The following is a 24,649-nucleotide window of genomic DNA, read 5'->3' on the forward strand; positions in this document are numbered from 1 at the left end:
ACTAGAAGAATAAGAATGCGGTGGAGCGCATATGGCAGGTTCTCTAAGTTCATGAGTGGCAGTTTACCAATATCCCTCAAGAGAAAAGTATACAACGACTGATCTTACCGGTACTCACCTATGGGACAGAAACCTGGAGGCTAACAAAGAAGGTTAAGCCTAAGTTAAGGACAACGCAGCGAGCTAAGGAAAGAAAAATGATAGGTTTAACGTTAAGAGATCGGAAGACGGCTGAGTGGGTGAGGGAACAAACGCGGGTTTTTGATATCCTAGATGAAATCAAGAGGAAGAAATGGGCTTGGGCAGGACATGTAATGCGAAGGCAAGATAACCGCTGGTCCTTAAGGGTAACGGAGTGGATTCCAAGAGAAGGCTAACGTAGTAGGGGACGGCAGAAAGTTAGGTGGGCGGATGAGATTAAGAAGTTTGCGGGGATACAGTGGCCGCAACTGGCAAAGGACAGGGTTAATTGGAGGGACATGGGAGAGGCCTTTGCCATGCAGCGGACGTAGTCAGGCTGATGATGATGATGATGTAGTTGGCCCAGGTGAAGTCGATGATATCGTGAACATGAGAGACAGGAAAAAAGAATTTTGAACGTAGTTTAATCAGCACGCGGGGCACTTATGCACGTCCTAGGAGTACGGCTTTCGACGGGCGGAAGCCGGACGGACAAAACTTGCGCACGAAGAGCGGAGACAAAAATGGCTGAGGCTTAGCTAAGGTTAAGCCTAGTCAGATGCGAAACATATTGATGGCTAGGCTTGGTAAAGTTCCTCGCTTTGTTCTTCAGTTGTTGTAGAACGTTGTCGCCGAGCCGCATATTGAGCACGCCGCTTAGCCAGACGTTCATCCCGCTCTTCATCGGTCTCTGTGGCACGCTGAAGCTTTCGCTTCTCGTTCAAATCAGCCCTGCTTCTAGGCGGCATCCCAACACCTGGCCGCCTCGTAAGTGCCCGGAGAGCGAGGCAAGCTCAGCTTTATACCGCTGCTGTAGCGTCACGTGGTCAGCTGCAGCGCCTCTGATGTGGAGCCCCCACCGCCGCGGCCGACCGCGCGAGCCGGCAGCCCATCTCTCCTCTGCTGTGACGTCATATTGTCACGTGGTCAGCCGCCGCGCCTCTGATGTGGAGTCTCCACCGCCGAGGCCAACCGCGCGAGCCGGCAGCCCATCTCTCCTCTGCTGTGACGTCATGTTGTCACGTGGTGTAACGTGGTCATGCTAAACGACACATGGTCACGTGGTCAATGGTAGCTCCACCGCCTCGCTCGACGGGCTGTAGTGTAGCTCTAGTAATATGCTTCGCATAAAAAAAAGGCTGTTATCAGTAATCCGACAGCACTCTGATGGCGAGTGATCCTGCCAAGAGGCAAACTTGGAACTGGATTGATTGTAAAACATTTTATTCGCCTGAAAGAGCTTGGTAAGAGGTCGCGTTAAGTGGTCGAGAGTACACAGCCCTCGACGACTTTGTCAGCCCACTCCACCGCCAAAACTTGCGTTCTGGGGTCAGAGCTAGCCAGCACGGTCTCCCACCGCTCGAGAGAAAGAGCGGTAACTAGATCACCCGGAGGTGGCTCTATTTTGCAGTCCCACAGGATGTGATCATAGGTGGCTCGTTGGCCACAGTGTTTACAATTTGGGTTGTAAAGATCTGGATAAATGTGCGCGAGGAGTGATGGGGTGCGTATCGATCTCGTCTGTAGACGACGCCACGTAACCTCTTGTTCTTCAGTCAGGCTTTTGTCTGGAGGGGGGAAAATTCTCCTCTCTAGTTTAAAATGATTGGTGAGATCATATGTGATCGTGGAGTCCTTCGTGAAATTCAGAGAGCCAGACTCATCCACTGCCCGGTCGACGAAACCTCGGGCTTTATTGTGGGCTGCCTCGTTCTCCGGATTCCCCGAATGGGCTGGGACCCATATCAATTCGGAATAATTTGGTGAGAATTTGGTTGCGTTAAGGATTCTAAGAGAGGTGTTAGTAATTCGCCCTTTTGCGAAATTATTGATACCCATTTTGGAATCGCTGAGGATGATGCTCTCTTGGGTATGCGCTAGGGCGAGGGCTATAGCCGCCTCTTCTGCCGTTTCAGACGATTTCGTTTTAATTGTCGCCGGGACGATGTGGTCACCATTCTCGTTCGCAGCCACAATTGCAAAGGCATTGGTATGTTTGTATTCTGCCGCATCTACATAAAGTGTTCCAGCGCACTGTCCGTATTCGTTATGTAAGGCTTTGGCTCGTGCTTGTCTTCTACCCTCATGGTGTAAGGGGTGCATGTTTTTAGGGAGTGGTTTGTTTAGTAGGGCCGTCCTATAGTCGCGGGATAAGTCTACTTTAGCATCTTTATTCGTAGGTTGAAACAGTGCGATCTCGGGACGCTTCAAATTAAGTTAATTCTGTAACGATGACGATGCCACTCTGCACGGCCGGCACAGCTCACTCCGCAACTTTTACTTTATTTCATCAATAGTTCCAGCTTTCAAAGAAGGTATTTCGCAGGAGTTGGCGATGAACCAAAGGAAACAAATGAGGAAAATAAAAAAGAAGTGCATAATAAGAAGCACACTGGGTAAAATAAAAAAGCGTGCCGCACTTACCACAGTCCCCAAAGCAGGGCATACGGTCAGGCAAAATCAGCGGCGACCGTCGCGCCAAGAGAAGGAGTCATGCGATTCGATCAAAAGCACACTAAGGAAAGACTTGGTGGTTGGCTTTCGACAGTGTGTGCACTGAGCCAGTTCTATTCTCGGGTAGATCGCGGGAAAAATGAATTACTGATGCACTCAGTTGGGCAGGCGATATCCTCGACGTTGTTGGGAGTGAGTTTCTCGTGCGGCATGGAGAGCAACCTGTCCAAAATACAAATATTTTTTGGTACGCAGACTGCCGAGATATGTTAAATACATACATTTCTACCCATCAAGGTGGAGTCCTATTTAAAATCAGTCATAGGTGAGCTGCGTCTCGGATCTGTGTCGAACACGTGCGCCAACTTCATGAATTAAGGACGAACCTTATGCCGACTCCCTTTGGACACTTCCAGGTTTGCTTGCATTAACCTCAAGAAATGGGTCCTACATGACGGAAACATATTCGACAATATATACAATAAAGATTGTGTATGATATTGATTTTGTTTCTCCTGCCGCGGTGACCGTTTCAGGTAACCAAGCTCCCTCATACCCTTCTTTTGAACACAGGTGAGATGTGTGCTCCACGTGCGGTCAGATGTGATCGTGACACCCAAATATCTATATTTTTTTCACTGATGGAAGTCAGCGACCATTATAGAATATTGAAAAGACTCCGTTTCCTTGTATCGGTCATAGATACAATCATCATCCCATTTACGCTCATATGCCACTCTGAACACCAGCATTCTGTGTTACATAGCGAATATTTCAGAAGAACCTGGTAATTTAGACTTTTGAGTTCTGGTTGAAAACTGAAATTGTCAGCAAACAGCTTACTTTTTATTGGTACATCGTGGAGAATATCATTAATAAAAAATTAAGTAGAAATGCGGGTGGAGGAGAGATCTCTGCAACATGTCTGACAGAACCGAAGCTGGATTGTGACGAACGCCATCGATGAGACTCTGTTGCCGCATTGAAAGATATGCTTTTGATCAAGCTAACAATGAAGTATTATTGAATATGGATTTCACTTTGACAAGTTGCTTCAGATGGGAAATGCGATGAAAGGCTATTTCGATGTATAATACAACGTCGTCCTGGCTCTTGTTTATTCAATGCTGCTGCAAAATCGAGAATAGTTTTCCGCAACTCTGTTACCGTTGATACGTTCTTGCGAAGAACATACTACCAGAAATCAGTTATGCTATTTTCAAATAACTGAGGTAGTTTAAATATTATATGCACAAATGTCCTCACACAGGCGCATGAAATGAAAACAGTCCCTCCTTTATCTTTTCCCTTACGGCGCGGTTCAGGTGTCCGCCGAGATGCGAGACAGATACTGGGCCATTTAGTTTCCTCAAAAACTAATCCATCTTCTTCTCATATTGCTAAATTTTTGGCGGCTTATCATATTAAGGAATAGGGCAATCTGCCTTACTTCCAACCACTTGGAAATTCTGCTCACCGCAGAGATTGCTTACATTAAAGAATTAAATATTTTGAGCCTCGTTCAGCGTGCCTTATGAGGATTGCGTTCAGTATGTCCTCTATTGCAGGTGACTTTTTACGGCCTGTGTTCAAAAGAAGCAAAAAAAAAAACCATCGCAAGTTATGTTGGCATCACCAATGGGAGGACAATTATTAGATAATGAAAATCGTTCGTATCGTGGCCCCAAAAATTTGATTGCGGATCGCAAAACATCTATGCTGCACCAGGCTTGAAAGCCGAGCAAGTTGGTGAGCCTCACAAGGGCAGAGGTCTGGGCTAGTTGGCATTTCATGTTCCATAAAACAGCGCAAAGGACGTGGATGAAGACGCAAGGGGACACACATGACGCTTACTTTAAACTAAGTTAATTGAACAAATGCATGTATATTACATGGCTTGATGCTCCAGAGATGGAAAAACAGGTATAGGTGCGAATAAAAGTAAACTGAGAATACTATCACGTTCACACATTTTTCACACCTCACCTAATTGAAATTTCTAGCTGTGCTATATGCATACTGGTAGCCGACGCTAGGGCACGTTTTCATGGACAAACAAGTTCCTACATTCCTGATAGGGAAGGCTTGGACGAAATACCGTGCTAGGCTTCTGTCCGCACCTGCACAATACGCAAGCTTTGTACCTACGTGTGTGTTTCCACGTGTGTCCGCGTCCTTTGCGCAGTTTTAAGTAGCAGTCTGTGAAGTTTTGCGCGGTAAGCTTTTTTTTTTTTTTTGAAATTTGAAATTTTGAAATTTATTTTCTTTCTTTCTACAGAAAGAGGGAGCCGGGGCAAAAGGCCAATTGGCCTGACGAGGTCCCGGCACCTGAAGCAGGGGCAGCGGTGCGCAGCACATACAAGCATGATAACATCATGGCAACAAAATACAAAAAAATTGGTGACATTGGTGGCACAAAACGAGATGGAGATGCGCTGTATTGAAAGTGTGGCTACGGAATATAACGCACAGGGGATGTAATATATATATATATATACATAAATGTAATGACATAACAAAATGCTAGCAAAGAAACACTGCATGCATTACTGACAACGTCAATAGAACAGAAGATACACAATAATTATACAAAAGAGGTGCACAGGCACTGCACAGCAAACATACACCATGTAAACAAAAAATATTTACCAAAGACTAAAAGCGTAGTAACTTAATAAAGTAACACGATATGCAGTACAAAAGTAAAAAGAACAAAATGTAGGCCAAAAACGAGACGACCTTAAGAAATTTTCATGTTAGTAGAGGGTCAGTTTCTAACAAAAGCTTCTTGATTTTTTTCTTAAAACTATTTAGAGAAATGGTAAATTCAGTTTTAACGCTAAACACATTGAGAATAGTTGGTACCTGATAATTCAAACTTTGTTTGCCGTAGTTTGTACGGATTCTTGGAACTACTTTCATTATTTTGCGGAAGGGGTACCTCATTGTCGGGGTGTCATTGGTGGAATCATATAATCGATTTTTGTGTATGTGCTGCAGCAGGCGAAAGTTATAAATCTGCTTAGTGTTTAGTAGACTGTATTTTCTAAAGAGTGGGGCAGTTGGCAAATTTAACGGTAAGCCATAAAATCCTTCTAATGCCCGCAAGGCTCTTTTTTGGAGTGTGTGAAGTTTTTCAATGTTAGCAGCTGTCGTGGTTCCCCAGACTAAAATACAGTACGATAGCCTGGAATAGAAAAAGGCATAATATATTGCTAGCTTAAGCCAGACAGGTATTAGAGGTGCAATTTTATACAGGCATCCAACAGCTTTACTTAGTTCTGTAGTTAGCTTTGAAACATGTACATTCCAGGATAGGGTTTCATTAAACCAAACGCCAAGAAATTTTTGATTAGTAACCCGACTTATTGTAGCGTTTGCATATCGTATATTGATAGGTTGCGATATGAGTGCATTAATAGGTCTGAAAATAATGTAGTTGGTTTTTGTCAGGTTTAAACTTAGATTGTCATTTTGCAACCACAAATGAAGTTCCTTGAGATAAGAATTTACGCTTGTTTCTAACTCCGACATGGAAGTTGCAGAAACAGCTGGATTACCTTAAATGTGCCGTAATTTCTTTCCTCCTCCTCCATCCTCCCCCGTCACGGACACAGCGAAGGCGTATTTAGTTTAGTTTAGTTTTTTTTTTTCGAGGCCACCCGCTGCCAGTTGCGACGTCTAGGCGGTGCCAATGCCTCCAAAGGTACCGATCGGCAAAGAACAGGCACGGGAAGACCACAGGCCGCTGAATTCATGCGCCATCAACGCTGACGTCAGAATAAAGGTGTACAACGCCAATCCCTCCAGTTTTTCGCCTTCAGCTAGCATCGCAAAGGTTGCGCTCCACATGGTCCAGGTGGCACGGAGTGCACTTTTCAAGGGCGAACAGCGCGAATGACGTAGACGGAAGCAGAGAAAACGCAGCACAAGCGCTGACTTACAACTGAAGGTTTAATCGCAGGAACCAAGGCAATATAACGAAAGCGCGGGGAATCAGTCAATCAAGCAAACAAGAGCCAAACGCTCGTGTTACCTGGAGTCAAGGTATAGAACCTCTTTTGCATGCACGAATACGGAGGGCTAACTGACACAGAAGTTTGTTTTATTTTTTCCCTCATGTGATATGCATCCATAATCTCTCTTGTTCATCGGGTAGGGTATCTGAACAATATATCACTATAATTCTACGATAGGAAACAAGCATTGCCGTCTCGGCAAGGGTAGACTAGATTATAGATATATTTGTATCGAAGGCATTTGCATGTTCTTTCAGTAATGCTGCCCAATGTAGACTTGCCCGCAGGACAGAAGAATATTATACAACACCCCTGCACAGCATGGTACAAACTTAGTTTCGGGCTTCATCCTGCAGGTCATTTGGGATGCATTTGGTTTTGCAGCCTTTTTTTTTTTGCACATTTGCACCAACCATTCTAAGTTTGTTAGGTGCTGAAAAGACCACTTCTATTTCATATCTTTTCACCACGTTTTTTAGATTGTGCGAACTGCAAATTTATTTCTCTGCTTCGTTTTGACTGAACCAAGCATTGGAGCCGAAGTCTTAAGCCTTTTGGCGATCTTGTGGCAACCAAATACGATGACATCATCAGGGTATCCTGTTTCCCCGAGTCTCTTTGCTTGTTCACTGAAGCTCTTGTTAACCGTGTGGTCACATAATTCTGATAACGCCGACAACAAGGATGAAACAATTCCGGATTTTACTGCTTTTGGATGGCGCGAATAAGAGTTCAATAACTGTTTTTCTGCCCTAAGTTGATACTTTTAGCAGATATGTCCCGTCTAGACTTTCAAGCCTAATTAGCCTGTTATCGATAGTGACCTCATTGGTGGACTGCAGATCTAGAGTATTGTTTAAAAAATACTTTAAGTACACAGTCATGATTCTAGAAGAGCTAGTTTTTTCTAAGAAATCACCGACGTAATGAAAAATTCGTGATTACACCAGACCAATTTTCTTGAATGCCGCGATCAACAAAGGACAAAAAAAATATCACATAGCACCTGCGTCACCCTATAGAACCAACGTACGCACCCGCTTTTTGGGTATAAGTTTACCTTCCGATTTAATGAACGTAGCTTTGACGTAAAAGGACAGCAGCTCAACGAAGCTGGCTATGGAAATGCCGCGAATCCTTGTAAAGGTTACATAATGATCCTGGAACAGGAGAAAATCTTATTGGTTTAGTTTTAGACGGGTTATTACAATCAGCATCGCTATAGTCTAACAATTTTTTGGCACAGAAATGGAAGCGGCCGCCATTGCACCGGCAGAAAACAGTTCGTGATTCGGTGGCGCCCATCACTTCAGCAATCCTTGTAGCCTGGCGCACGACAGCAAAGGTGTCGGTCAATCACACAACGCTCTAATGCGAGAACATCATCTGGTACTTGGCCCCCAATCTGCTGGCCCCATTCGTAGCTCCCACTTGAGTGCCGAAAAGTAGCAAGCACTAATCCACATAGCCACTGCGATTACAAAAGGCGGACAAAAACGAAGAGGACGTGAGCGCTCGGTTTTAAGAGAAAGAGGAAGAAGAATTTCGAGAATCGTGTCCTGGTGGAACCTACGTGGCCCGGAAACCTGGGAACGCAGCCTGCCAATCGCGTGACTTCCTGATCGTCTATAGAACACCCGCTGCAGGGGCCGCGCGCCTGCAATCGCCGACGAGCGCGATCTGTACCTCGGCTGACGCTGCCCTTCACCCGCTGACTGGGACCAGTACAGAGCTTATCCGACCGGTAAGATAATTTCGGCATTGCGCCCCGTTCCGTTTAGATAAGGCATGTGTCATGCTTTACTCCAACCGATGAAGGAACTCGTACGCCGTTCGTCGTTTCACTTGCTCGGTAAAACGGCTTGAATGTGCCAACACCTGCTTTCGGTATGTTTTTTTGAAGCGGAAGCATCAATACGTGACCTCGTGCTTCGATCGCCGTGTGCCTAATTTTCACCTTCAAATGACCTTGAGCTTCGAAAGCAAAGGAAAGGCGCATAACTGGCGCCCTGGGACAGTGAGCAAACTCTCGCCATTCACCCCTGACTGCCACCTGCCAGGGTGGCAGGGTGGGTGTGCTGCCTATCCAGTGTCCGGTGGTAGAGAGGAAGAGGAAGAACATTTATTTCCGCCGAATATGGCGCGGCAGCCGTGTTACGCTACGAAACCAATAGAACGGGAGCTTAGAAAGCAAAGGAAACGCGCATAACTTCCCTCTTCGAACATTGGACACCTGTCGTGCTTTAAGCTACGTGGCGGTAGCGATCGATGTGCGCTGCATGTGTTGGCATTTTGTGACAAAAACGCCGCACCGAAGCCGTAGGCCGTCGGCGTTCATTCTGTTCATTGGCGTTGTTGTTGTTGTGACTGGGAGAAGGATGAAAAGGAAATTGCACGGGCCTGCCAACTGGCTCGAGCCGAGCCACCACCGCTGCCACGTGCAGATAGAAGAGAATCAAGACGTCAGAAGGAAGAGAAAAAGAAAAGAAATAACGCGCGTCGCAGCAACTCTCCTCACTGAACCCTGGCCAATCCCCCGTCGTGGGTATGTGCCATGCCACCAAGGCAACAACAACAACAACCGCGTCCGCCGAAGCGCACGCTGCTGAAAAAGATAAGCGATTTTAAGGAAAGGAAGTGCGCATGACTGGCTCCCTGGGTCAGTGGACGCCCGACTCCTGCTTAATGGGGTGACGAGAAAGAGATGTGGGCTGCATACATTAGCGCTGACAACTTTGTGGCAGACACGCGGCACTGCTGCAGTAAGCCGCAGGGTTCATTGGGTGAGCAAACTCTCGCCATTCACCACAGACTGCCACCTGCCAGGGTGGCAGGGTGGGTGTGCTGCCTATCCAGTGTCCGGTCGTGGAGAAAATATTTTAAGGCGAAAGCCTTTAATGCCTTATCGTTGTCTACAGAAGGTTGTCGACAGAAGGTTATCAGCAGAAGCTTGTCAGCAGAGGTGCCACGCTTTTCGGTTGATCGAAATGGTTATGACGTCAGAGTGCGCGGATTCGGAGTAATGAGATCACCCACGGAAAGAAAAATTAGAAAACAAAAAGAAAAATAAAAGTAAAAAATAAAATGAATAAGCAAGTAAGAAACAACGAAAATAAAAGCAAAATCTAAAAATAAAAATAAACCAGAAAACAAAAATATAAAAATAAAAGAAAAATTAAGAAAACTGTACGGAAATAAAAATCAAATAAATAAAAATAAAAAAATTAAAAAATAAAAATAAAAATAAAGAAATCAATGGCGAACAGTGCGCCAGGAGATGCCTTTGCCTTGCGGCACTTTAGAGAGCCAAAGTTCCCCCTGAATTGTTTAATGAAATAGTTTAGGAGGTTGTAGCGGCGGTTGGAGCTCTCAGTCCGGAACCCCGTTGGCGTAGTCTGCTGTCCGGGCTCTTTCGATGAGTTCTTTTGTAGCGTTAGCTACACTGGCCTAGGTTGAGTAGTTTGGCGTGGCTCCTGGAGAGCCGTGCTGCACATGCGCGAGGAGCAGTGACGTCACACGGCGCACAACTGGCGTGCCTCGCCGCGCGCGCTCGCCTTCCTTTTCTTAAAATGATCGGAGTTTAAAGCTGATAACGCCAATGAACACAATGAACGCCGACGGCTTATGGCTTCAGCGTCGCGTTTCTGGCACAATCTTGTCAATGCCTGCAGCCCACATCTCTCTCTCTCTCATCACCCCACGTACCTCTAAGCACGATTCAGGCGTCCACAGACCCAGGGAGCCAGTTATGCGCACTTCCTTTCCTTAAAATGATCGGAGTGTAAAACATGGTCAACGCCAACGCCAATGAACACAACGAATGCCGACGGCCTAGAACTTTAGCGCCACGTTTCTGGCACAACGTTGTCAATGCCGACAGTGCACGTTAATGATCCCCAGGTGGTCGAAACTATTCTGGAGACCTCCACTACGGCGCCTCTTTCTCTCTTTCTTCTTTCACTCCCACCTTCCTCCCTTCCCTTACGGCGCGGTTCAGGTGTCCGCCGAGATATGTAAGACAGATACTGCGCCATTTCCTTTCCTCAAAAACCAATTTACCAATTTCATTTACGACGCATGCAGAGCGCACCTGTCACCACCGCCACTTGGCTGAAAGCACGGTTGAGGTGTTTACTGTTTCAAGAGGGCAGTTATATGCCTTCAATCTGGTTCAGGTGCCTACCGAGATGTGGAAACCTCGCCCTCACCTCAGGCTACGTATATCCTGGCATATCAGAGCTGCCAAACTTTTGACTAATTTTGTTCGAGCTGGTCAGAGCTGCCTCCCAACCCTCCTGCGTTGGCTAGTTATAACAGTGACCGCCTGATTTCGTTGGCAGGCCCATACCATATGGTACAGGTCCGCCTTCTCCCCGCAGAATTTGCATTGTGAGTGAAATGACTCCGGGTCTATTGCGTATAGTCTTCGTGGGTTACTGTAAGTGTTAGTCTTTAGCTTTAGGAGGTGTAGTTTCTCTCCTTTGTCCAGTGTCTTAGCTGGCGGAGGGTATACCCGACGGGGTAACCTTAAGTGCTGAAGTATGTCATTGTAAGTCAGTAGTGGGGTAGGAGGCTCCACGGAATCCGTACTGGGTGGCCGGGGGAGAAATGCTCGGGCTGAGGCATGTGCGCTCTCGTTCCCTGGGATGCTCTGGTGACCTGGTACCCATATTAAGTATGTGTGTGTGGGTTGATAGCAGCGGGTGTAGCTATCTTGCAGGATTTTAGCCGCTAGCGGTGCGACCCTGCCCCTGAGATAATTGTGATACGCTGTCTGTGAATCTCTATGAATGTATTCCGAGCTAGTGTGTGTTGCAGCTAGAACAATCGCCACTTCTTCGGCAGCCTGTATGTCCTGGATAGCCAGTAAAAGTCCGCCGACTGTTGTATTTTGGTGCACTACCGCGACGGCCGTCATTCCCTGCTCGGGACCCGCAGCATCGACGTAGAATGCGCCCTCGCGCCCGCCATAGTGCCTTTTAAGGCGGAAGCCTTTAATGTCTCATCGTTGTAAGCAGCAGTTGTCGACAGAAAATGTCACGCTTTTCAATTGGTGGAAACGGTCGTGACGTCACAGTGCGCGAATTTCAAACGGGGCCAATTGTACTTCGGCTAGTAACCATGCAACCAATTGAAGGGATCGTATAGTGATGCTCCGAGTAAGTGGGACTGAGCTTAGTTAATTGCTTAATTACCCAATTAGCTTAATTAGCTTTACTAGTCAGGCCATATAAATAAATAAAACCGATTAAGAAATTGGTCGAGCTCAGGAATCGAACCCCGGTCTTCGGCGTGAGAGACGAGCATCTATCCACTCCGCCATGCCAGCTCGATGGTTTGGAATGAACAAAGGCGCGTCTAGTGAATACGGTGTGTTCACTCACTCTCATCCTCCTCCATTCCCTTCCGGCGAGGTTTAGGTGTCCACCGACAAATGAGAGACAGATACATTTCCTTTCCTCAAGAACCAATTTAAGGACGAGCGAGAGGCGTAGAACCGAATGGGCGATGGCGTTCTATGGACTCCTTGGCAGCGTTGCAAGACGCTGTCGCGTTCCACTCTTAGGGGCGAAGCTTAACATCTTAACCACACATCAGTGACCACACTTTAGGTCAAAAAAGTGCCCCCCCCCCCTGAATTTTGTGACACAGTTACTGCGTAATTTCCTTTCCTCAAATACAATTTTCATTTTCTTCATTACGGCCTCTCTTTTTTTCTTACACTCCCACTTCCTTCCTGACTGTACGGTGCGGTTTAGGTGTCCACCGAGATGACAGAGAATTACTGCGCCATTTCCTTTCCTCAAAAAGTGTTGCGTTCAAAGGGCAAGGCATCGCGCCGAACGGGTGGACTCCCTGGCAGCGCTACAACGCGCTGTCGCGTTCCACTCCAAAGGCGAAGCTTAAGCGTCATTAATTAGCAGTTAATTAGTATTCAGGCATTAATCAGTAATTAACCATTAATTAGTGATTTGTCATCACTTAGTAATTAGTACTCAATTACATGTGACGCCACCAGTGCCACAGAAACAGCGAAGGTGGTGCGGAAAACGCTTCCGCCTCTACCCACTTTAGACAGTCAAAGTGCCCCTGAATTTTTCATTGCTTCGGATCGTGCTTGCCGTCTTGAGTGGCGAAAATTGGGGTGCATATTCCTGGGTAGTGGAGTTGCCTTGAATTGTCCTCTCCATGAGGCTGGGACGAAGTTTTGGTGTCTAGCTGTCGGGGGCAATTGACATTTAAGTCACTGAGGACTTGTCGGCTAGTCCGAGTAGTGGAGAGCCGTACCACCTGCGCCGTGAGGTGTGCCTCTATCAGCCCGTCTATCGTGTTGTGCACGCCCAGTAGTAAGAGCCGGTCCGTCGATGTCGCAAGAGGGAGGCCCAGGGCCTTCTTGTAGGCTCTTCTGATTATGAAGTCTAGGTTCTTGATATCACGCTTCTTGAGGCGGAGGTAGGGCGCTGCGTAGACGACGCGGCTTACGACGAAAGCCTGCACCAGTCGCAGAGTATCTTGTTCTCGCATCCATGATTTCCGCGTCGTAATCCTGACGATCATCCTGGCGACTTGCTTGCTCACGAGCCGTAGTTTTTGTAGGGCAAGGAGATTTTTGCCGTTGTTATTTAAGTACAGACCTAGTATCTTGAGGGTATGAACTTCTTTGATGGATAAGTTGTCAACGCTGGTGTCGATGGTGTCTTGATTCTTGCGGAGATGATGGAGATTCATGATTAGAGGAGGAGGAGGAGGAGGCGGGGTTCACTTTCCTTTCACTGGCAGGTGACAGCCGGAACTCTTCTAAGTGACCACTTTCTCATCCATATCACCACCTCTCTCTCCCACATCCCTCGCTGTCATCCAATTATTCACACTGGCTGGCATGCTTTTCGCACTAATCTCGCTACCGACTCCTTTCAATCCTACGACGACTGGACGTCGGGCATCTCTGCAGCGCTGACGTCCAGTAGCCGTCGCGTTCGCTCTCGTTACCCAGTCCAAGACCCAGATCCTCACCTTCTCCGTTTATGGCGTCGCCGTAAACGTCTTCAACGCTCCTTTCGCTCCCAACCACACAATGCCCAACTTTCCTCCCGGATCACTGCTTTGCGGGCCGAGATCGTCGCCCACTGCGCCTCCCTCGAGCACTCTCGTTGGAGTGCTCTTTGTGATGGCCTTGATTCTGCATTGCACTCGCGATCCGCATGGTCTCTCTTTAAATCCCTCCTTGGCACTAAGCCTGCCCTTGCGCCAACTCTAGCTAAAGCCCTCACTCAGGGGACTCCCTCCGAAGTTTTTGATCAACTCGCCTCTCTCTACCTCCCGCCCCCTCTGGCACCCTCCTACCCGGTGTACTCGGGTGGACCTAACCCCGATCTGGACCAGTGCTTCACTCTCCTGGAGCTCGAATCTGCTCTGGCTGCTAATTCTACACGCTCGGCTCCCGGTGAGGATGCCATTACATACACCACACTTCGCAACCTTCCTGACTGCGCCAAAGAATTCCTCCTTCAAACCTACAATGAGGCCTGGGAGAGCGGCTGCTTGCCGAGCTCCTGGACATCCTCCCTTATTTCTATGATTCCAAAACCGGGCAAACCTCCCTCTCTTTCTAACCTCCGCCCAATCTCCCTGACGTCGTGCGTTGGTAAGACCCTTGAGCGAATGGCTCTGACTCGCCTCTCTGATTTTCTTGAGGCACGGGAGTTCTTCCCCCATTCTCTCATTGGCTTCTGACGCCGCGTCTGTGCACAGGACATGTTTCTGATTCTCCAGCAAACGTTCCTGTCCCCTACACCTACTCAAATTTACGCACTTGTGACCGTCGATGTTCGCAAGGCCTTTGACGGTGTTTGCCACGATCACATCCTTTCTCAACTCGCCTCTTTGGATTGTGGCTGCCGCATGTACTCCTATATCCGCTCATTCCTCTCTAAACGTGTGGCTCGCTTTCGAGTAGATACCCACTTGTCTAACCCACACCACCTCACCCGTGGCACTCCTCAAGGTGCTGTTCTCTCTCCTACCCTTTTCAATCTCGCTATGGCCCCTCTCGCCTCCCAGCTAGCTGAAATTCCCGACCTGCATCATATATTTTACGCCGATGACATCACTCTCTGGTGTTCATCTGGCTCTCCCGGTCACGTACAGGACACCCTGCAACGTGGCCTAGATCTCATCGACTCCTTTCTCACCACCGCTGGCCTTTCTCCTGCTCCTGAGAAATCCGAGCTTCTCCTTCTGAACCATTCCTCCTACCAGCGCTCACACAACCACTTCGTCTCTCTCCACCTTTCTGGCTCTCCCATTCCTGTCGTCACACAGTGCAAAGTTCTTGGCTTCCCTTTGCATGCGGCTAAGAATGTGCAATCCCTTCACCGCGCTGTCACCACCTGCCACTCTGTAACTCACCTCCTGCGGCGCGTGGTCACTCGACGCTCAGGTCTCCACAAGGCTCACGCGTGCCGAGTTGCCCACGCGCTGGCCCTCAACAAGGTCTTGTACTTTGCACCCTACGCTTCCTTCACTCAGACTCAACTTAACGCTCTCGAGACTGCCCTTGTGGGCCTCTACAAGGCAGCTCTCAACCTCCCTATCGCTACCTCTACCACTAAGCTCTTTGCCACAGGCCTCTTCCATCCTCTTCGTTCTCTTCTCAGTCTCCATCGTGACTCGCAGCTTGCCCGGCTTTCCCTTACCCGTCAGGGTCAGTGGTTATTGACTCAAGCGGGTATCTCGCCCATTCCAGTCTCCCCGTTTACCTCTCCTATTCCCACCCCCGCCCCCAATCTTCGTATCCTTCCCCTCCCGACCAACATGTCCCCCGTCCTGCACGCCGGACGTCGTCATGCGGCCGCACAGCACCATTCCCCTCTCTTTGATAACCAGGGTGTAGCTTACACGGATGCCTCCTTCGTGGCTCCTCGAGGTTCCTGCGGCTACGCCCTGTACCATCCACACCTCCCTGCTCCTGAAACCCACACCAGCGGGCCGTATCTACACCCTCCAGACGCATTGTCCCTCGAGGTCCTCGCCATTGCGCATGCCCTCCAGTCATTTTCCCTTCTTCCCTCTCTCCAAGAGTACACAGTCTATTCGGACTCACAAGCCGCTATACACCACATACAGAAACGCACCCTGACCCCTTCTCTCCAACAGGAGGTCGAACGAGCGGTCTCCGCACTGCAGCCTTCCATCGTTTTCCTCCGCTGGGTCCCTGGGCATTCAGGGATTGACGGCAATGAGCTGGCCCATCAGCTCGCCCGCGACACACTTTTCCGGGCACCGTTGATCCCCTGGCCCAAGCCCTCGGAGGACGGTGGGAGACTCACCCTTCGCCGCACCATAAAAGAGGTCTACCTTGAGCTCCGCCTCGACAAACGCCTTTACCCTCCCCCTCATCCATCACTCACGGTGCCGGAGTCTCGCCTTCTTCGGCACATTCAGATGAATGCAGTTATCACCCCGTCCCGCCTTTTCCTCTATCGCTATCGATCGGACCCTTCGTGTCCCAACTGCCCCTGTATCTATGCGGACCTAGCCCATTGCCTCTTCTATTGCCCGGCTCTTTAGCAGTCGGGTTCCTTCCCCCCACCCTCTCTATCCATCACCACCTGGCTCGACTGGCTTGGCGCTGAAGGGGAAGAAGAACAGCGGCTTCTGGTCGCCCAGGCGGTCGAAATGCTCGGCCTGTAAATTATGGTCGTTTAAAAGTCTTTTACTACTACTACTACTACTGATTCTTGCGTTGACGGAAGACTATGAGTTAGATTTTTCGGGAGAGCACGTCAGTCCACACGCCCGTGCATAATTTTGAACTGTTGTTGCCGCTGTTAGAAGTTGTTCTTCAATCACTCCCATGCTTCCCGTGGTTCTCCAGATGGTTATATCAGTGTACAGGGCGTGGCGTATGTCCTGTACCTGTTTGAGAAGGGTAGGGGGATTTAGGAGTGCAATGTTGAAGAGATATGGGGAAAGCACTGTCCCTTGCGTATTGCCTCACGTGCCCATCTTCACTTGCGTTGTTTGTTTTGTGCCGGTGCTGATGTTTACGGTTCCGTCCGTAAGGAAATCGCAGATGTACGTGTAGACTCACATGCCACAGCTCGTGCTGTGGAGGTTGTTGAAAATTATGGAGTGTTTGAAGTTGTCAAACGCTTCCTTGAGGTCAAATTCTCGCCCGTAAAATTCAAGAATTAGAAGCTAAGCAGGCCGGGCAGTCCGAGCCCATGCAGAACGCTAAGCCCGAGGATAGTGATGACGGATCCTCAGCATCATCTTGCCTAACTAGCGTCTCGCGGCAAACCGCGGACACGGTGGTCGATTCGGCCCCCGCGGCCGCCGGCCGCTTCGAGGCCCTGGAGCGTAAAGCCGAGCAGTTGGAGGAGCGGGTGGCAGCGCTCCCGAACCAAATTATGATTGCGGTCCGCGAGTCCTTTCAGGACATGTTCAGGTCCGCATTTGCTGCAATGCTTCCCGACATTGCGGCCCAGGTGACTGACTCTGTCCTGGGTCAGCTCCCAAATAAAAAATACTCTCTCCTGCGACTCCCCGCAGCTAAAACGTAAAATAGCTCCCCGACAGGCAGCGGAAGAAAGCGGTTCCTGGCCGATAGCCGCGGCGTTGATGCAACCCCTACCTGGGGCTGCGCCGGCCCCCGAACCGAGTGGCTACCCAGCACTGTAAAATAAAAACATCAATATGGCTGGCAAAACCTTCTCAGAAAGCTAAAAAATTAGACCAATTCGAAATCATTCAATGGAACTGCAGGGGTTTCAGAGCCTGCAAAAAACGGTCACATCTCCAGCTCTACCTGCAGTCCCTTGGTGACATGCCGGCGCTTCTTGCTTTGCAAGAGCCCGGCAATGATGCTAAATTCTCTGGGTATAGCTCGTTTCAGGGGGGCCCCTCGACCTGCATCCTGGTGCATAAAGCATACACCGCGATTCAGGTCGATCTTGATCTGGAGACTGAGCAAGAATACACCATGGTGAGGGTTCTGCCTCTCAGGCGCCGCGACCCGTCAATACATGTGCTTAATGTGTATTGCCCTCCGCATAAGCCGCGTGTTACTTTCAGCGAAATTTTCTATCGTGCTCTCAAGTCGGCTGACAATGAACCCCTGGTGAACATTGGGGATTTCAATGCATCCAGTCTACATTGGGGCTATCACTTCGAGAAATCCAGGGGACGCAAGCTGGCGGAGCTCATCTCCACCCTTCGTCTTACGTTGCTTACGGATCCGTCTTGCCCCACACGTGTGGGCAACTCGGTCACCCGTGACACGTGTCCTGACTTATCTCTGGTTAGGAACACTACAAACGCCACATGGGAGAACCTGTAATAAGGGAGTAATTACTCATTGACGTCCACCCGAGCGCAGCCATACGGCCACAAAGGAAAGCTATACAGCTTTCACAGAAACTTCGTAGTTAAAGAAAAATTCGTCCTGGTCCGGGGTTCGAACCTGGGACCACCGCTACACCGGAGCAGTCGCTCTACCAATTGAGCTAACCGGGACGGCAAGCTTATGGTAGGGCGAGAGCGAATTGATCTATAACTCGAAGTGGGAACAGTGTTTGACCAAATATTTAGGGGAATCCCCCAAGGTGGAGTAGATTTGTAATAAGGGAGTAATTACTCATTGACGTCCACCCGAGCGCAGCCATACGGCCACAAAGGAAAGCTATACAGCTTTCACAGAAACTTCGTAGTTAAAGAAAAATTCGTCCTGGTCCGGGGTTCGAACCCGGGACGACCGCTACACCGGAGCAGTCGCTCTACCAATTGAGCTAACCGGGACGGCAAGCTTATGGTAGGGCGAGAGCGAATTGACCTATAACTCGAAGTGGGAACAGTGTTTGACCAAATATTTAGGGGAATCCCCCAAGGTGGAGTAGATTTGTAATAATGGAGTAATTACTCATTGACGTCCACCCGAGCGCAGCCATACGGCCACAAAGGAAAGCTATACAACTTTCACAGAAACTTCGTAGTTAAATAAAAATTCGTCGTGGTCCGGGGTTCGAACCCGGGACCACCACTACACCGGAGCAGTCGCTCTACCAATTGAGCTAACCGGGACGGCAAGCTTATGGTAGGGCGAGAGCGAATTGATCTATAACTCGAAGTGGGAACAGTGTTTGACCAAATATTTAGGGGAATCCCCCAAGGTGGAGTAGATTTGTAATAAGGGAGTAATTACTCATTGACGTCCACCCGAGCGCAGCCATACGGCCACAAAGGAAAGCTATACAGAACCTGGGGGATACCCTGGGCAGCGACCACTGCCTTCTCCGCATCACGCTTTTGGCGAAGGCAGCCCGTAAAAAATGGGGCCAGGCGAAAATAACCAATTGGCACCAATTTCGAATTCAGGACGTCCCTCCGGTACTATTCTCCGACGGCTATGCGGAGTGGGCAACACAGGTCACCAACATACAGAAACAACACACGCAAACACTTCACACCACCGACGAGATCCCCGCAGTGGACAATCACCTCCTGCATCTGTGGGAGGCGTGCCGGAGCTTAACAAAACGATGGAAGAAACACAAGACGAATCGCAAGCTTGAAGCTCGTATTGCACAACTTACGGAGCAGGCTGCGGCATATGCCGCCCAGCTCACAGACACCAATTGGATAGAACGCTGCAACTCGGCAGCGCGTCAGATTTATTTATTTATTTATTTATTTATAGATACTGCGATCTTGTACAGATCATAGCAGGGTGGGACAAAACAAAATACAAGCATATAAACACACACAAATTCACAACATTTACAGGCACTTTTCAAACAGAATTAAAGAATTTTGATTAACAGTCTCGCTATTAAGTTTATTCCAATCAGTAATTGTCCTCGGAAAAAAAGAATATTTAAAGCAGTTATTTCGCGCGTTCAAAGGGGTGATTGTTAGTGCATGCCTTTGTCTCGTGTTATAACCTGAGGAGTAAGAAAAATAATTAGAGGTATCAACTTTATAATGTCTTTTTATAAGCTGGAAAAAAAACTTTAGTCGACAAACACGATTGCGCTCAGTGACGGGGGGTAACCCACTTCGCCTCACGAGCTCACTTACAGATGCACGGCCATATGAGTTAAAAACAAATCTAACCACTTTATGCTGTATTCGCTCTAATTTCTGAATGTTTGTTAACGTGAAAGGGTCCCAAATGATTACGGCATATTCTAGTAATGGACGGATGAGAGAATTGTAGGCCAATAGACGAACACTGGATGGGGATGACTTTAGGGAGCGCCTCAAGAAAAATAGCTTCCGCATTGAGTTTGCTACTACAGCGTCTATGTGTTTTGACCACGAAAGGTTGTTAGTAATCCATAGGCCCAAATATTTATACTCCGTCACTTCTAATAATGATATGCTGTTAGTACCGTACACATAATGAAGAGGCATTTTCTTGTTCGTAATTTTCATGAACACGGTTTTCTCAAAATTAATGCACATCTGCCATTTGTTGCACCACGCAACCACTTTCGCTAGGTCATTATTTAGACGCACCTGGTCGTCAACTGAAGACACCACTTGATAAAGGATACAGTCATCCGCGTACAGCCTCACGCGAACTGAAAGATCTGCCACAATGTCATTAATAAACAAAAGAAATAAGAGTGGTCCCAAAACAGATCCCTGGGGGACGCCAGACATAACCCGGACACTGCTAGAAGAAATATTGTTCAGAGTAACGAACTGACATCTGTTCGAGAGATAAGCTTTAATCCATGCAAGTATCCTGTCATTTTTAATGTAATAACTTAATTTATGAATTAGTTTGTTATGTGACACCTTATCGAATGCTTTACGGAAATCCATGAATATTGCGTCTGTTTGTTTTCCCTGGTTAATCGACTGAGCAAAGTCATGCACAGTTTCAACTAACTGTGTACTTGTGGAAAACCCACGCCTGAAACCATGCTGAAAATCGGTAAGTACTTTGTGCTGTTCCAAGAAACCTAATATATGTTTATGAATTATATGTTCTAAAATTTTACATGATGTGGAAGTTAGAGATATGGGTCGGTAATTCTCGATGTGTGCTTTTTTTCCGGTTTTGTGCAGAGGTTTAATCGCGGCTGTCCTCCAGTCATCCGGTAAAGATCCGTCATGTAAAGATCTGTTGAATATTACTGTCAAGTACTTTGCGCACCACTCCGCATAGCGCTTCAAAAAAGTGTTTGGTATGTTATCGGGACCTGCTGATTTTTTGACATCAAGGTTCAAAAGCAAGTTACAAACACCAGTCTCTGAAATTACAACATCAGATATGGCAGGGAGTGCTGCAGAAAAGTTGGGCAGGCATCCATTATCCTCTGTGAATACTGACTGAAAAAATTTGTTGAAAGCAGAACAAACAACAGCCTCATCACGCACACATTTGCCGTCTACTATGAATTCGTTCGTGGAAGAAGATTTGGGCGTGATTTGGCGCCAGAATCTCTCGGGAGACGTTTTAATGAACGAGGGCAGGAGCGTTCCGTAATACTTTTCTTTGTCGCAAATTATTTTCTGCTTAAGTTCTTCTGAAATTGCTTCCACAATTGGTTTTAATGATGAATTCCTGCTTGATTTCTTTTTTAACCTTTTAAGCCTTCGCTGCAAGCGTAACGTCTCCCGAGAAATCCAAGGATTGCGGTACACAGACTTTTTTGCAATTTTGGGAACGAAACGGGCAATACAATGGGAGACGATCATTTTAAAAGTAAGCCATAGGTCATTCACACTATCAGTGCTATTCCTAAAATTCTCATAACATGAATCAAGCATGTCCAGAATAGATTCGTCTTCCGCACGCGAAAAATTGGGAAAAAATTGCACGCTAGTTTGACGATCTGGGTACACATTTGACAAGCTCAGCAGCACAGCTTTGTGATCGGATATTCCGTTTGTGACTTCACAGGCTACCAAATTGCGGATGGCACCACTGACAAAAAATAGATCTAGAATTGATCCCGCGGCTCCTTGCATTCTCGTAAAATTATTTACTACTTGCAGCAGGTCAAATGTGAACACAATGTCGAGCATTACAGTATCAGCATTATGGGCAGAGAATGATGAAAAGGTGTGCCAGTCAATATTAGGCAAGTTGAAATCACCAGCCAGTATTAGTCTATCATCTCTTTTTACATGGCATTGTAAATATGCTCTTAAGTTTTCCAAGACCGCAACAGAAGAGTTGGGAGGCCTGTAAAAAACACCAAGAACAAAGCGAACCCTGTTGATGTATGTTTTGCAAAATATGGCTTCAATGCCTTGAGCATCAGGCATCCTGAAAAGTTGCAATGATGATTTCATTAAAATTGCCACTCCTCCACCTCTTCTGTCACGGTCACTACGAAAAACCTTATAATCTTTAGGTACAAATTCACTGTCAAATATTTCATTGCTTAGCCAGGTCTCGGTAAGCATGGCAACGTCCGCGTCATGTGAGAACAGCATGCCTTCGAGTTCTGCAGCTTTGTTTACGACGCTGCGACAGTTTATGTTAAGAATTTTGAAAACCAGACTGTTCCCTTGTTGGTGTCACTTTTGGTTCCTAGGGATTTTATACCGAGTGTTTCTTGCATTATCCCATCCGAACATGTTACCGTCGATGCTAAGCTTGTCAAACACCAGCTTAACCTTGGCACCATTGCTCTTTTCCCGAGATGCGCTTTCCCATAACTTTTTTCTGACGTCACGAATTCTTTTTGAGAAGTCTTCACTAACCGAAAAATCTGTGCCTTTCAACTTCGGGCATGCCTTCATTATTGAAGCCTTTTCTCGGTATTCACTCAATTTTATGATGACAGGGCGATTCTTTGTTGATTTCATACCTATTCTGTGGCACCTTTCTATACTGTTTATTGCCACTCCTAACTTCTCGTCAAAAATTTCCCTTGTTATTTTCTCCCTAAGCTCTGCTTCTGATTCTTCATTCTCTTCTTTTATTCCGAAAATAAGTAGGTTGTTCCTACGGCTCCTGTTTTCCAGGTCGTCTGTTTTATTTAACAGGTATGTAATGGTGCCTGCCATTTTAGTTACAGTCGACTTCAGGTCCTGCAATTCCGTTTTTAAAGTATTGATCGTTGCTACCTCATTTTCAAGATTTTTAATCCTATCTGTCAAGCCATCTATCTTTTCTTCAAAAGAACCCTGTTTTGCCAGAATGTCGTTCACAGACGACGCCAGGGTGCTTTGGCCCAAGAGTAGCTGCTGCAGCATTTCCTTTTCTGTCATATCTGGGCCTGGATTTGATTCTATGTCACCACATTTTAACAGATCGTCTTGGAAAGAATAAACGTACGACAAAGCATTTTTTATACACAGTGGGCAGGGCAGCAGCAACAGAAAGCGGTTATCGCTACGATAGCAACTGGCAGATAAATAGTTACCAACCTGCGCAATGAAGCAAAATGGGTTCCTGAGCATTGTGCTCGATGTGCTGCTGCCGAGCCCACTGGATGCCGGCGGCGATGAGGAGCTTCTTATATAGGCGTCGATACCCTCGTGATGTGACGTTCCCAGTGATGGCGCAGTCGCAGAAACGGTGGTGATAGGCACGCTGGGGTGGTTAATCAAGCAAAGGGTGGCACGTGCTGGAGTCTCGAAGCAAACGTCACTTGCTTGATATGAAGGCACTTCGAAGAAATCATAACCGAGGCATGATGGTTGTACGGGCAGCAAGACGGCCAAAACCTGCGCAATGAAGCAAAATGGGTTCCTGAGCATTGTGCTCGATGTGCTGCTGCCGAGCCCACTGGATGCCGGCGGCGATGAGGAGCTTCTTATATAGGCGTCGATACCCTCGTGATGTGACGTTCCCAGTGATGGCGCAGTCGCAGAAACGGTGGTGATAGGCACGCTGGGGTGGTTAATCAAGCAAAGGGTGGCACGTGCTGGAGTCTCGAAGCAAACGTCACTTGCTTGATATGAAGGCACTTCGAAGAAATCATAACCGAGGCATGATGGTTGTACGGGCAGCAAGACGGCCAAAACCTGCGCAATGAAGCAAAATGGGTTCCTGAGCATTGTGCTCGATGTGCTGCTGCCGAGCCCACTTCGAGATGAGCTCGAAGGGGATTTGGCGTCTCTTGCGCAGCCTCATCGACCCTTCTCAAACGAAAGGGGAGACGCAAAAACAGCTCCGGCGGGCTCTGCACGGGTACCAAGGTACGACGGCGCAACTTGCGGACACTTTGTGCGACAGGTATCTCTGCCGCACAAACGACCCGGTTGGGCCCGAGTACACGTACTCCGGCAAGCCAAATCAGGATTTAGACGCCCCTTTTGAGTTGCATGACTTTAAGGCGGCACTGGCTAAAATGCGCCGAGGTGGGGCACCGGGTGGGGATCGCATAACAGTGAAAGTGTTGGCGAACCTCTCCGACTGTGCATATCTCCTTTGCTACAATACATAAATCAGATCTGGGATGGGTGTCCGCTCCCACTCGAATGGAAAACATCGCTTGTAACGTTCATCCCCAAAGCAGGTAAAGCCGTGACTACGGACAACTTGAGACCCATCTCATTAACCTCGTGTGTGGGAAAGCTCATGGAGACGATGGTTCGGGATCGCCTCTCTCCATACATGGAGGGTAAGGGCCTCTTTGCAGACACTATGTTCGGGTTCCGTCCGCACATGTCTACACAGGATGTCCTACTCCAACTACACAGGGACATAATACGACCCACAGCCATGCAACAAAACGACAAGGCCATTCTCGCCCTCGATCTTAAGGGGGCGTTTGACAATGTTAAACATGGCACCATACTCTCTAACTTGAACACCACTAACTGCGGGGCGAAGGTCTTCGCCTATGTCAGAGACTTCCTCTCTGCGCGTCAGGCACTCCTCCGGATCGAGGACGAGGAATACGGCCCGTACTCTATGGGTACACGAGGTACACCACAGGGGGCGGTGTTATCACCGCTCCTTTTCAACATCGCCATGATGCACCTGCCCGGCCGACTGGCTCAGGTAGATGGCATAAAACACGCAC

The 24,649-nt window shown here is 47.9% G+C and overlaps 1 protein-coding gene across 1 annotated transcript in view; it reads right to left on the reverse strand.

The window, feature by feature from the left end:
• LOC149345182 (tachykinin-like peptides receptor 86C) overlaps positions 1–24,649 on the reverse strand; it is a 264,961-nt gene that overhangs the window by 81,202 nt on the left and 159,110 nt on the right. The gene's annotated exons all lie outside the window — the stretch shown is intronic.

The sequence above is a fragment of the Amblyomma mixtum genome, chromosome 5, assembly GCF_055824585.1.
Source record: "Amblyomma mixtum isolate Tamu chromosome 5, ASM5582458v1, whole genome shotgun sequence".
Taxonomy (NCBI): Eukaryota; Metazoa; Arthropoda; class Arachnida; order Ixodida; family Ixodidae; genus Amblyomma; species Amblyomma mixtum.